The sequence below is a fragment of the Ornithodoros turicata genome, chromosome 1, assembly GCF_037126465.1.
Source record: "Ornithodoros turicata isolate Travis chromosome 1, ASM3712646v1, whole genome shotgun sequence".
NCBI lineage: Eukaryota > Metazoa > Arthropoda > Arachnida > Ixodida > Argasidae > Ornithodoros > Ornithodoros turicata.
The window spans coordinates 2,488,674-2,503,098 of record NC_088201.1 but is presented as its reverse complement, the minus strand read 5'-3'; the positions used below and the strand labels follow the sequence as shown (position 1 = coordinate 2,503,098).

Sequence of the window (14,425 nt, the reverse complement as noted above, 5' to 3'; positions counted from 1 at the left end):
GACGCTATTGCTGTGGGGACTCGAAGTGCACGGCGCGTTTTGTAATTACCTGGGCTACTATGCTTCGCTGTCGACCACCATGATCTCAAAAAAACATTTTTCGAAGTTCAATGGACACTCAGAAAGTGATATATCGTGCGCGTGTTTGGTTGAATGACCCTCTTAGCAGTCTTTGTAGCAAACCCAGTAGTTACTACAAAGCAGTTATGAGCGGAGTACTACTACTAAGCCAAAGACCCTGCGAACGCACATACCATAAGGAAAATCGCTTCCCAGAGAAGAACACTTCCGAAGAGGAAGAAAAATGGGCCTCCTCTGACGTGGCTGATGAACTGCATATGAAAATACGACTCCCGCCGTCGGCACTATTAATGAAATGTTTTTTACAGCTCTTGGGGCCCAAAGGTACTCCGAGGTCGGCGAAGGCCGAATGATACCGCCGAATGATAGCGGTGGGCATTTCGTTGCCACTTTACTCACACTCACCTCACCTAACCTGAAATGCGCGGCCCTTCATTCAGCCTCACCCTCACACCTTGTTTTAAACCGTGGCCCTCAGAAGCCTTCAACCCATGACCTAAAACCAGTCAAGGCCTCACGGCCCCTCACCCTCATATGACTTCAACTCATAGGAGGCCTCACAACCCCGGCCTTCACTCGGCGAGACCTGCTATGAGTTGAAGGCATATGAGGGTGAAGGGCTCGTGAGGCATTGAAGGGTTGTGAGGCCTGCTATGAGTTGAAGATGTATGAGATGACTTCAACTTGTAGCAGGCCCCTTAACGGTCCTTCGCCCTCATACTTTTTCAAGTCGTCGCAGGGCTCAGGGTTCGTCTGCCTATACAATGGCGTTCCCCAATGTTAAAGGGCTCTGCTGCCGCTTTTTGCAAATTTTGCGGTCGCCACTGCTACAATCCCAGTACATGTGCATAGAATAAGTCCTCGTTAATGTCTGGCACCATGGTACAGGGGTGTTCCCCATTTTAAAGGGCTCTGCTACCGCTTTTTATCCCAGTAGAAGGACATAACATACGCCGTCGCTTATGTGTCTTTGGCACCGTGATACAGGGGCGTTCCCCCATTTTAAAGGGCTCTGTTGCCTCTGTTTTTCGAATTTTGCTGTCGCCACTGCTACAATTCCGGTGCACTCTAAGAAAAAAAAAATGAGTAGAATGGGGAGTAATCGCAGCTTCTACTACCTTAGACTGCAATTACTCCCCATTATATAATCCCCTAACCCCGACATTTACTCCCCAGGACTGCAAACTGTCACCGAACTTCGCAAGTGGTCTTCCGAATGCAGCAGTAGTCCACGTAAATATGTGCTCTTGGTCAATTTGATGGCCTAGGCTGTATATCTCTGCCAACTTAGCTAATTTTCTACCCACACGGGGTAATACAAAGTTGGCGCTTCTTGCTTCGAAAATTGTACCCTATGTATGGCGCAAGATTTTATATCACTCGATATATCACGTTTGACGGTTTAATTAAAAGTATTTTCGTGCATGCACACGAATTACGTACTATGGCACTGTTAGAACAGAGCGCGAAATGCAGTCTTCAGTCTGTGACATTCATTTACTCCCATGCATTTACTCCCGATAGGGACTATTTTTTGTGGCAGTGCATTTAGCCCCCAAAAGGAGTAAAATTACTCCTTTTTTTTTTTCTTAGAGTGTAGAAGGGTGTAGAGGAGTTCGTGTTCCTCTACACGAGTCCCGACCGGCGATGATGGAATGTCCCAGCGGGCAGACGTGAGTGGCCTCACGCTAGGACGGTGCCGGTACACTCTAAGAAAAAAAGGAGTACTTTTACTCCTTTTGGGGAGTAATTGCATTGCCACAAAAAATAGTCCCTTTCGAGAGTAAATGCACGGGAGTAAATGAATGTCACAGAGTGAAGACCGCATTTCACGCGCTGTTGTAAGAGTCCCAGGTACATAATTGGTGCGCATGCATGAAAATACTTTGAAGCAAACCGTCAACCGTGATATATCGAGTGATATAAAATCTTGCGCCACACTAGGGCACAATTTGCGAAGAAAGATGCGCTAACTGTTTCTTAGTATACTCTCTGTGGCTGGAAAATTGTTACGTTGTCTGAGTTATACAGCCTTATGTCGTTCAAATTGACCACGGGCACACATTTACGTAGACTGTCGCATTCAGGAGACCATTCGCGAAGTTTAGCGACAATTTGCAGTCCTGAGGAGTAAATGTCGGGACTAAATGTTGGGTTAGGGGACTAAAATGGGGAGTAATTGCAGACTAGGGGAGTAGAAGCTGCAATTACTCCCCGTTTTACTCCTTTTTTTCTTAGAGTGTAGAACTGACGACGTGGCAGCAGGGGCACATCGTCCTCATCATCGATGGCCACCACAGTACTTCCCACCTCAGACGCGGAGCGGGTAGAGAGACAGGGCGACAAGAGGCATGGCGCAGGAATGTCACTTGTCACTCGGCGGTCGCTGGTGGGCCCACGAGTACCGGAGCGTCGAGGAAATGGGCGATGGCAGGCAGGGCGTGTGCGGTGGGGGAGACGTGAGCCGTAGTCACGAGCGTGTTGCAAGAGATGCCGAGCTGACGCATCGTCACCCAAGTCGCGTACATTCAAAGCGTCTGAGTTGCATTCAAAGACAGTCAACGACCCTGTATAATCGTGAACATTAGAGGGCAGCGTTGAACAAAACTGGTCCTTAAAGGCAACAGCTAGCTCACTGGGGTCAGTACAGTAACGTCCATCATTGCGCGAAATAATATTTGGGTGTGACGATTTGGTTAGTGTTTTACAGTACCGCCAGAAAGACAGGTTGGGATCTCAGGCTTGCCGCCGTAATCCTGACATACATTGTATAATCATGATCATAAAGATCTTTGCACAAAGTTGGATAAGCTTTGAACTTTTCATACCAGTATCCAAGACCAGGTTTTCGAAATTTCCTGTCAAGTTTTTTTACGCCAGCACGTTTTGAGTTCCCTTGAAAACCAAGATGGGTACTTACTACTTAGGGGTAGAGAGGCAGGTATATACCTTTGCATACCACCCAAGACGATATCAACAAAATGTGCATCATTAGGACAGTCACTATAGACCAACAGACTAGAGACCAATCAGTGTTCTCAAAACGGCGGTACAATGCCATGTAATCCCCACTACTGTACTGGTAGCACATCTGATGAGGTAGATGGGTAGAAATCCAGCGAACCGGTAGAATGTAGGAAAGAGTTGCCTCAGGACAGAAGCCGCCGATATTTCGAACAGAGACTGTTCTTCTTCTGGGCACCGTCCTCATCATTGGCATGGTATTTAAAGGGTTAGGTGTGACGTGTTTAAAGGTTCATGCGAATTGTGGGTCAACAGCCCGGAGGGAAGAAAGGTTCCGTACGGGGTTTTACGGCCGGAGTGAATGGCTGCTTTGTTAGAGTGTGGAGGGGATTATGTGAACGTAGTGATCTAGGCTACAGACCGGTTACAGAAAAATGGAAGGTTCACCAACACGTGGACGAAACGGGACAACAGGCAAGAATTGGCAAGCATAGCGAAAGATAAGGAGGTTAGTGATTACGTGGGGAAAATTCCAGAACTAGCAACGGTTTATTTTTATTTTTTTTATATATTTGTAATGCAAAGTTGTGGCATGCAATAAAGAAAGTAGAAAGCAGTGGCCATGCAGAACATAACAGATGATAATGGAGGTAGAAGGGAAAAGCATATTTTATTTGTGAAGTGTTTCTAGGGTGCCTTGTGATTTGTTGATACTATCTGATGAGGTAGTTGGGCATTGCCGTGACATCCAACGGCATTTATTGATTCGCACCAGCGGGCTCGCTCACTGAGGAAGCTGTCATTGGAAATCACAAGCACATTGTTGGCTCTATTCACATTCAGGTTCAATTGATTGACCACCAAAGCAGTGCTGCATACACCCGGGTGCCACTCTACACTCTAAGAAAAAAAAAAGGAGTAAAACGGGGAGTAATTGCAGCTTCTACTGCCCTAGTCTGTAATTACTCCCCATTTTAGCTCCCTTATCCGACATTTAGTCCCGACATTTACTCCCCAGGACTGCAAATCGTCACTAAACTTCGCGCATGGTCTCCTGAATGCAACAGTCTACGTAAATATGTGCCCTTGGCCAATAAGAGCGGCATCAGGCTGCATAACTCAGACAACGCAGCAATATTCCAACCACACAGTGTAAGAAAAGTTAGCACATCTTTCTTCGCAAATTGTGCCCTATGTATGGCGCAAGATTTTATATCACGCGATATATCACGGTTGACGGTTTGCTTCAAAGTATTTTCATGCATGTACACGAATTATGTACTTGGGACTCTTTCAACTGCGAGGGAAATGCAGTTTACACTCTGCGACACTCATTTACTCCCGTGCATTTACTCCCGAAAGGGACTATTTTTTGTGGCAAGGCATTTGGTCCCCAAAAGGAATAAAAGTACTCATTTTTTTCTTAGAGTGTACACCAGGTAGATTCAAGTCACCAAAGATAATAACGTGGTCGCGTCACACGTCCAGCAGTGTCCCCAGCTCTTCCATGTGTTTTATATATATATTAGAGCGAGGCTAAAAATAGTAATTGCCAATAACATAAGATATCCTATTCGCATAGTCAATCTGTAGCCACACACATTCATCGTAAGTCTCCAAGTCATGACGCCTGCATGGCTCTGTCCACGGCTATAAGCACACCACCTCCGAACCTACAGCCGCTACTGCTATAGTCGCGATCTGCGCGAAACACTGAAGAGTTTGAGGTAAATATTTCCCAACTACATACGCCATCCCATAGCCAAGGTTCTGTCAAACATACCATATCATACTTGTAAGTTGCAGACTCTCCCGAAGTTGGTTCGTTTTTGTACGCGGACCACGTACAGCTTGGGACAAAAGTTTACGGAACACCGGGGTGTCACATTTCTCCATTGGAACGAAACACCATCAGCAAACAGGAGCGGACATGCACACTACGAGATGGATAGAATAGCCAGTCACCCGTTTCTTATTCGATCTCTTCCTGACAGCTTGCAGGAGACCGCTCGGATGAACAAATACGCCGATGCCGTGTTCCGTAAACTTTTGTCCCAAGCTGTACATTCTGGTGGTATAAATTAATGCTCGTTCCCTTCGCTACCATGTAGATCACTCAGGCCTGGCAGTGTTGCGTGTCGTTCTCCTTCCAACCTTCCATAAAACTGCCTAAATACACATCCTTCCGGCCACACGTCTGAATCATTTACCTCGTCATATAGTTCAACATCAACAGAAAGGCAGAATGATGAATATGTTGCATACCTAGATTTCAGCTTCGTACGCACCACGGAACTATCTGGATTATCACCCACCACAGGTCCGATAAGCGCTATAGCATCTGCCTCGTTGGTTTCATTGTTTCGTCTCCGTGTTTCATTGCCTCGTTGGTCCAGGCGCCAAACACGTCACAAACAGACTACGCATGATGGCACGTTTGGCAGCAACCGAGATGTCGCAGTTCTTTGCTGTACCAGATTTCATCGCAGGTTTGCGTCTTCTTAACCAAGGTGAAACCTTCTTCGTCTGTGGGCGTTCGTGTCAAAATGCATCTGTGCCACGTGCTCGCACTACATGGCTCAAATTGGTCTGCGGTTGGACGGGCCTCTTGTCTTTACTGCAACGAACGAAAGCCTGTACGTATAGGTACTCGGGAGTGTCAGGATCGTTGCGGCAGTCAACCCGATTCGATGAATTTTCCGGCTCACACTGGGATAATCGTAGTTCTGATCTCAGCGCATGACATTCAGTCTTGAAGTCCTTTACTTCTTCAATGGCCTTCTTCAACAGCATCAGGATCATTGTGCGTCTCTACTGCAGTCGAAGATGCATCCCTGTTTGCCATGAAAACCACGCCCATCATCTTGCATTTTAGGCCTAGTATTTTTTGCAACACGTTGTCGGGCACAATATTCACATTTGTAGGTGCTGGTATACCGTCGCGCATCAAAAATTCGTACTCCACGGGACCACATTCAGGGACTTGCAATGAAAACTTCGTTGACACTCACTAGCTCAATAAATAAACTACTGCCTTCCCTGAAAAGCCTTAGAGCACTTGCCGCAGAACGCCCTCCCAGCGCCATCTTGGTGCCATATAATGCTTGCCTACACTCTTAAAAATGAACTTCACCACATAGCACGCTCCTAACCAACCATCACCCCGAATGACAACGTTCTCGTTCTAGATTTGTTGAAAAAGGGAGGAGGAGCCTATTTTGTGCCGTGCATAATGGCCACAAAATAGGCTCCTCCTCCCGTTTTCAACAAATCAGGGGCGAGAACGTTGTCATTCGGGGTGATGGTTGGTTAGGAGCGTGCTATGTGGTGAAGTTCATTTCTAAGAGTGTAGGGATTCCAAAAATGGCGGCAGGGATCGGGGGGGGGGGATATATGTTTATATGTAAAAAATAAAAAAAAAGGCGGGACAAAGGGCACGGATGAAAGGCTTCCGTAGCTCATGGCGTCATCAGAAGAACGCAAAATGCCACGCAGGGCCAAATCGGTCATTGCCAAAATGTACTGTAGCAGATGAACAACGTTCATTACAATGTTGCCGATGTGTATATACAGGCGGTTACATAACAGTAACGATGTGGACTAAAATGCAAAACATGTGGCGACACCACAGTTTATCAGCCGCTCCCCGTCGTGCCTTCACCCCTCGCATTATACATACGCTGTCTCGCCCGCCACCAGTCCGGTCTCTCCGCTCTTTCAACTCATGTTTTCGCACACTTGGTGTGATGGATGAGCCTATTCTTTTCGAAAATGTTTTATCTTACGAGTATGAGTTGAAAATGCTTTGTATTGCTGGTTGGATTACACTCTGCGGGGTCACGTGACGGGCGTTTTCAGTTGACGGTGTAAAAGTGCACGCGTCCAGATCTCGACCGATAGCCCTAACGCAAATAAGGATAGGCCCGTGAAATTTTAATACGTGATAGCGGAATAAATTTTCGATCGTTTAACGTCAAGATCGAATTTGTGGACCGCTTCACGGCCAAGGTTTTGTGGATGTTACATAAAGCGGCGTGCCGTTCACAATAAACGGAGCACGAGGCCAGATCAAGGAGCATTTCCATTCCGTATTCGCCTCTCCAACTACCTATAGAGGCGCTCGCGTCGTCTTCAAGACGGCGCAGAAAAGAATGATTGCCGATGAACAAATCGCCCTGCTTCATGCCTTCTTCCACGAGACATGCTTCAAAAATTGTCCAGACAACATAACTCGAGCGTGGTTTCCTGCTGTCTTCGTTGTTTTCGTTCACGCCGCTCCTTTGATAGTATTTTTTTCCTCTTTCTCTTCCCGACATTGAATATTCTTCTCCGCAGCAGTTTTGCACCGCGAAATTGAGCAGTTCTGTTGCTGTTTGAGTTCTGTAAGCCGGCACACTCCACAGCACACGAAGGGAAGTTGCGGCAGTTTCGGGTCAGCGCGAAGTATACCTGTCGTCTGCTGTTACTATCATTCATTGAGTGCTTCTGTTAGGTGTAGGTGGCGAGCAGCCTGCTGGAGAGGCGAATACCAAGTTTCATCTGCTACAGCAAAACGCGAGCGAGAAACGGCAGTTGAGCTTATTGGGTATTTCCGCTTCTCGAACGCTTGGACTACACTGTGTGGGGGACAGGTAACGCGCGTTTTCGCGGACGTCGATCTCGGGTGGGTCTGCCTCTAATAGACGAGTTCAGAAAATCCCAGAGTGCTTAGCGTCGATTTGAACTGTGGGAGTTTGACCTCGAAACTGTTCCGATTTCTTCCCTACCGGTCCATTGTCCACGACGTGTCAAGATGAGCGAAAGCGAAATGTGAAGGATTATTCTTCGTTCCCCCGCTCAGCAAACGCCCAGGATGCAATGCGTGCACAAAGAGCACGGGTGGCACCTGGTGGCTATTTGGAAAAGCTGCAAGTGGGGAAGCGGTACGGCGGTACACGTTTCTCTTGGTTATGGACATAATACCGGCAACAAAGAATGTATCGAAATCGAAAAGAGCACTACTAATTTTTACTCAGCCTTTTGGAAATACCCCACGCTTTCTCTTAATAGTTTCCTAATCAAGAAGAACGGAACGGAAGTCCCATGTATCGATCCATCGCACGAGTTTCCCGATCAACTCTGTCACCACGATTTTATATTAATATTAACCTTTGTAATACAGAACGAGGAACCGGCATTTATTTGTCGCGTTGACACGTATGCATTTTCAGACCTCAGGCAAAGTAAACAATATCACCGTACTAATGCGGCGTAGACGCAAGCATTCACAATGGATGGTCTCTGGGAGAGAAAGCTTCTGTCGGGTGCCGCACACATATCAACGAATGTCTCGCAAAGATAAAAATATCGCAGCAAATTTTATGCGAATACCAAGAGCAGTGCCAAAAACGAACACTTCACTTTGCCAGAGCATCTCTTGCATGCGCTCATATGTTCGCCGCGCAGCATATGACGCGTTAAATAGTCGCACATGTATTGTGTTAAGACAAAGGTGTCAGATATACATACGCCTGTGTGCCAAGGGTTCTCAAAATATGCATCGTTCACGTATACCTTTGACATACAGTCACAGAGTTCTGCATCATCGAATGCGCCTCGATGTGGCTTTTACAGCGCAGTGGCGTTACCGCTTCAGACAAGTTGACTCTCCCCAATGCAGTCACTGCGGTGCTGTAGAAGATCTAGAGCACATTCTTCTCCATTGCCCACACCTTCCCGAACCGTACTCTCCAGATCCCTTATAGGGACAATAAACAGGTATACGAGGCGCACTTTTTTTAAATGCACCGTGATACGTTGCCGACGGTGAACGTTTTCAAGAAATTGTTGTCTCAAAAAAGTAAATAATGGCTCCAAACCGACTGAATATTCGCTGCACTCTTTCGCCCTCATGCCCCGCCCTGCGATGTCCTGGCGACAAGAACGACACGTCGTTTTGACGTCGCGCATCATCAGCCATTTAGAATGCGAGGCACTTATATTTTTTATAATATCGAGAAGTGAGGTCAATTAAAAACATATTCCCACTTGTCCAATCCAAGATAGCCAGTTCAAACCGTACAAAACCCCTCAATATTCTACTTCACGCGTGCACTACGTTTTCAGTGCTGCATTGCTCCGCGAGGTCACAGCGATGTTCCCGCAACCGGTTCCCTCGCGAGCTGTAGCTTGTCCTGGCGGGGTCCGTCATTGGCTAGGAGACAGAAATTTCCCCCACCTTCAGCGCCAGGGGCGCCGGAACAGGAGGAGCAGGGGGAGCTACGGCTCCCCCACATTTACGAATGGGAGAGCACGGCTCCCCCAGTGTCAGCCCAGCGTCGTATTCTTCTACGGTGTAACGGAGAGACCCGTGCATGTGTTCTTTCGGCGGCCATAAATTTAGAGAGCAATAAACAGAGAGCGTACCACTGTCACTGTGCGGAGACCGTTTGAGAAGAGCTACATACAAAAGGTGTCAGGTTCACAGGGTTCTGGAGTTGACCATGGCAAGGTTTGTGGTACGAAGCGCACTGTCGAGGTTTTGAAGTGCAATAAATCAGTCCGAAAGCGTGTACCGGGAGGCGCGTGTACCGTGGCACTGGGGCAGCGCCCAGCCTGCTGGCCGGCATCAGCCCCATCTCATCATCGTCTCTCTATTTGTGTGTGTGTGTGTGCGGGAGGCGCGAGCATTACCAGACTCAATCCACGGGGTGGGGGTGGGGGGTAGAGGCGCAAACGGGAATCGCGAAAGGCACGCAAGACACAAGGCATCTGGGGGAAATAAGGATACAAAGATACCGCCCGGTTGAAGGTTGCTATAGGGGCGGTTTGCCAGGTGCAGCCACAGATTTCAGTCGGTTGTGGCCAGGGTGCCCACTTTGAGCTGGCGTGTGAGACCTGTAGTATGACAATAAGTGCGATTGACTGAGACGAAACGTCGCACCGGTGTTGTGTTCACGTGTCGGATTCCAACGGCAACGTCGAGGGAGCGCCATCAAGTTGTCGCCTGTAGCAGCGTTACATGATTATCAAACGCCATAGACATCGGAGAAGCCCACACCTCTGGTAAGAGATATGTATCGCAGCTTGTTTGTTGTCTTCATATTATGTATATGTTCACTTGTCATAGTAAAATATTCTAGCTGTTAACCGGATTGCTGGCTCCTCACTTTCCACCGTACTGACGTCCAAAACTACCCGCTGTTGTCATTTACCCGGCTTTTCCTATTGAGTCGCCCTGGACTGATAACCACAGCGTGACACCCAGTCAAAGAGCTGGGTGTCAAAGGGACACATTCTTGCTGAGCTCCAGACCGCCCCAGGAAATTGTGGTTTCTCCGCAGAAGGCTTGCGGATCGGACAATATTCGCTTCCAGTCGCGGCACGCGTACATGCCGCGACGACGGTTGCCGGTGACAAGTCCCCGAAGTTCCTTACATATTACTTGTCATAGAGGTCTAGGCACTGCGCAGAAATAAAAAAGCCGGACGCACTGAACTCATACCAACTAGCCCATCACCAAGCGCTATTTCATTACAATACTTCTGCAATGCTATTTTAGATCTACTGTACAAATATGCAGATGTCGTTTGCCTGGAGCACGTTTACAGTTTGTGTAGCAACCCTGTATAACGCCAGCATGAGCCCTCAAGGAAAATAAGTTATGATGATGATGTATATGGTAGCACTTTTTTTCGCTCCCCCACTGGAAAAATAGTTCCGACGCCACTGTTCAGCGCCTAGTATTTGGTGTTGCTATACGTTGGAATGTGGTGACGTGACCCGGTTCCAGGGATAAGGAGAGACTCACGCAGATTACGCTCTTTGAATGGCAGTTTCGTGTTAAAGACGCTCGCTAGAAGCAAAAGAATTTCATATTTGGATATCGTGAGCTACATTCTTTCATTGAGCATAATAATTGGAGAATGTTCTCGACCTGTTTTGTGCCCCTTTAACGAGCTAGACTCTCGTCCCCTCTCTCTCACAAAATTGCTTGGTCCCTAGCCGAATCCAGCCCACCAACGCTCTTGCCATAAAAGCTCTCTTCACCTTCCTGGATACCATAGGACTTTGATCCTTATTGTGAAGGGGCTCATTATTTCATTCCCCACATCACCACCAGCAATGGGGTAGAGTATCGCCCCCTGGTGATGAAGCTCCCCATTCATCATCTCACAGTAAAGTTGTTGTTGCACCTTTAAGCAATAGTTGTTGCAACTTTAATAGGAGGCAATAGAGCCAACGTCATATGAACACGTTTTGTCATCACCACACCAAACAAAGAAGTGTTCTCTTGTAAATGCTCACACTCTTAGAAATGAACTTCACCGCATAGCACGCTCCTAGTCAACCACAATTCAATTCAATTCAATTCATCTTTATTTCAATACAAGTCAGAGTTACATAGGGGTGGCCAAAAAACAGCATCATGCTGTTTGATGCTCGAATGATATCGTTATCTGCCCTGATTGGTTGAAAACGGGAGGCGTACGCCTTGTTTGTGACACTTATGCTGTTCATAATTGTCACAAAAAAGGCGTACGCCCCCCGTTTTCAACAAATCAGAGGCGAGAACGATACCATTCGAGATGGTGGTTGGCAAGGAGCGTGCTATGCGGCGAAGTTTATTTTTAAGAGTGCATGTGAGCGTTAACTTATGCATTACATTTTTTTAATGATTACTCGTGTCTCAAACTTCCGACAAAAAGTATCTAATTCCTAGAGACACTACATTTCCAACGGAGCTGTTGTTCCCTTGCAATGTAAGTACCACTGGAGTACCGGAGGAGAAACTCAAACATGGTATTAGCTTGCAGACTACTAATCCACATTCCAAAACACACGCTATATGTCACACTTCTCAGCAACTAATCCCTGCTTTGCCTTCTTAGATTCTGAAATGCCTCCTTTGCTCGCCCGACTCCCGACGTATATGTAAACAAACTCTGACGACGGAAACTGTCCGCATACTTCTCTGAGTTGAGCTGCACAGTACGAGATGACCAGCAGACAAACTTAATTCCGTTTTCATGAAACACGTCAATTTGTGGGTATTAAAAACTGAAACAGATGAACATAATTCGGTCGACACTGCATTCCCTACACTCTTAAAAATGAACTTCACCGCATAGCACGCTGTGCGCCAACCATTGCCACGAATGATAGGGTGATCGCTACTGATTCGAAGACAGAGGGGGAAGTCCGCCTTTTTGTGGCAATTTGGATATATGATAATTGACACAAAAAGGCGTACGCCCTCCTCTCTCTTCGAATCAGAAGTGATAATCCTATCATTCGTGTCACGGGTTGGCGCACAGCGTGCTATGCGGTGAAGTTCTGTTTTTAGAGTGTACGCTCGCTTTGCTCGGGAGACCTCCATACGACCGCCATCTTGGAAGTTTCGGGGCGCCACCTGTAGTTCATTGGAATCGCGAGCTCACGCTGTAAAACGTACTTTTGTTTGGGGGAATCGGTGGCTTCATTGCTTAGAGGAACGGAAACCGGAAGCCGCGAACAGTGACGTCACAGGTGCGAAAGCGCTGGGTAGAAAATTCAATTGGAAATAATTACTTGGGAATTTAACCGCACTCTCAGAAAAACAAAGGTGGAGCAGTTACACCCTTTAGGAGGTAATAGTTGTCGCATATATTGCAAAGTTCTACCTGCTACCTCACTCTCTCCCACGAATGATACACTCTTAAAAATGAACTTCACCGCATAGCACGCTCCTAGCCAACCATCATTTCGAATGATATCGTTATATGCCCTTATTTGTTGAAAACGGGAGGCGTACGCCATTTCTGTGACAATTATGAACAGCATAAGTGTCACAAAAAGGCGTACGCCTCTCGTTTTCAACAAATCAGGGCAGATAACGATATCATTCGAGATGATGGTTGGTTAGGAGCGTGCTATGCGGTGAAGTTCAATTTTAAGAGTGTAGGGTTACCGCTTCTGATTCGGTGAGCGAGGGGGGGGCGTACGCCTTTTTGTAGCAATTTGGGTATATGTATGATAATTGCTTTTGCCACCCTGTTACACACCCTTTATCAGACGCTATGTTGACCTTTTCACACATTTTTTTCTTAGAGTGTGTAACATCTTGCACCGCGATCGTAAGTAAAATAAGAACACACGAGACAGTGCTTGTTTGGTTGGGGTCCGGAGTGTAGGGCTGTGTAATTCATGCTGCACTCTAAGAAATGAACTTCACCACATAGCACGCTCCTAGCCAACCGTCACCCCGAATGACAACGTTATCGCCCCTGATTTGTTGAAAACGAGAGGCGGAGCCTATTCTGTGCCGTGCATAATGGCACAAAATAGGCTCCGCCTCCCGTTTTCATTTCAACAAATCTAGGGCGAGAACGTTGTCATTCGGGGTGATGGTTGGCTAGGAGCGTGCTATGTGGTGAAGTTCATTTTTAACGGTGCGGCTCATGGACTATTAATCGTAATTACACACGTCTTCGTATCTTCTGTCCATGATGCACGTGGACTCTTTAAAATGAACTTCACCGCACAGCACGCTCCTAGCCAACCGTCATCTCTAATGATATCGTTATCTGCCCTGATTTGTTGGAAACGGGAGGCGTACGCCTTTTTTTGTGACACTTACGCATACTTGTCACAACAAAAAAAAAAAGGCGTACGCCTCCCGTTTCAAACAAATCAGGGCAGATAACGACATCATTTGAGATGATGGTTGGCTAGGAGCGTGCTATGCGGTGAAGTTCATTTTTAAGAGTGTGGACAAAACACAAAACACGGAGCGCTACATAGAAATCATAAGGCGAGCGCGCTCCTTAGGATTTCTATGGACCGCTTACTGTCGATCAACCAACAATACAGTGTTGTGCGTTTCGTCCTCGTGTGTCTCGCAGGTGCTTTCAACATCAATCGACGCAGAATATTGGGCTATATAGTTGGTATATATGACTGGAAATTGGAGTAAGCGCGTACACACACACACACACGCACCTGGTGTGTCTCCTCTCCTCTGTCCCGTCACATACACTTTCAACAGCGGCATTAATCTCTTTATGTAGTTCAATCACATATCCATTACTTCATTGTAGCAACCTACACCCTTTGTGCATATATTCTATGTATTCACCTGCGTATATTTCCTTGTATCATTATGTGTGGGCTGCTGCCTTTGCAATGCCTCTCCCTCATAAGATGTATTTGGAGAACGTGTTTTCTTGCGGGACCGTTTAACAGGGTTCCCGCTCAGGTTCTCTTATCTCAAGTGTGTTCCTGATATTTTGTGTACCACTAAACAAAAAACAAACAAACAAGCATAATGTAAAAAACCCCGAGACTAGGGAACACGAAGGGACAGACACAAACACGAAGTCTCAATTGAGACTTCGTGTTTGTGTCTGTCCCTTCGTGTTCC

At 46.9% G+C, this 14,425-nt stretch overlaps 1 protein-coding gene across 12 annotated transcripts in view; it reads right to left on the bottom strand.

Annotated features, from left to right (window-relative positions):
• The window catches only part of LOC135377295 (complexin-like), a 495,185-nt gene that overhangs the window by 123,174 nt on the left and 357,586 nt on the right, over nucleotides 1–14,425 (bottom strand). The window lies entirely within an intron of this gene.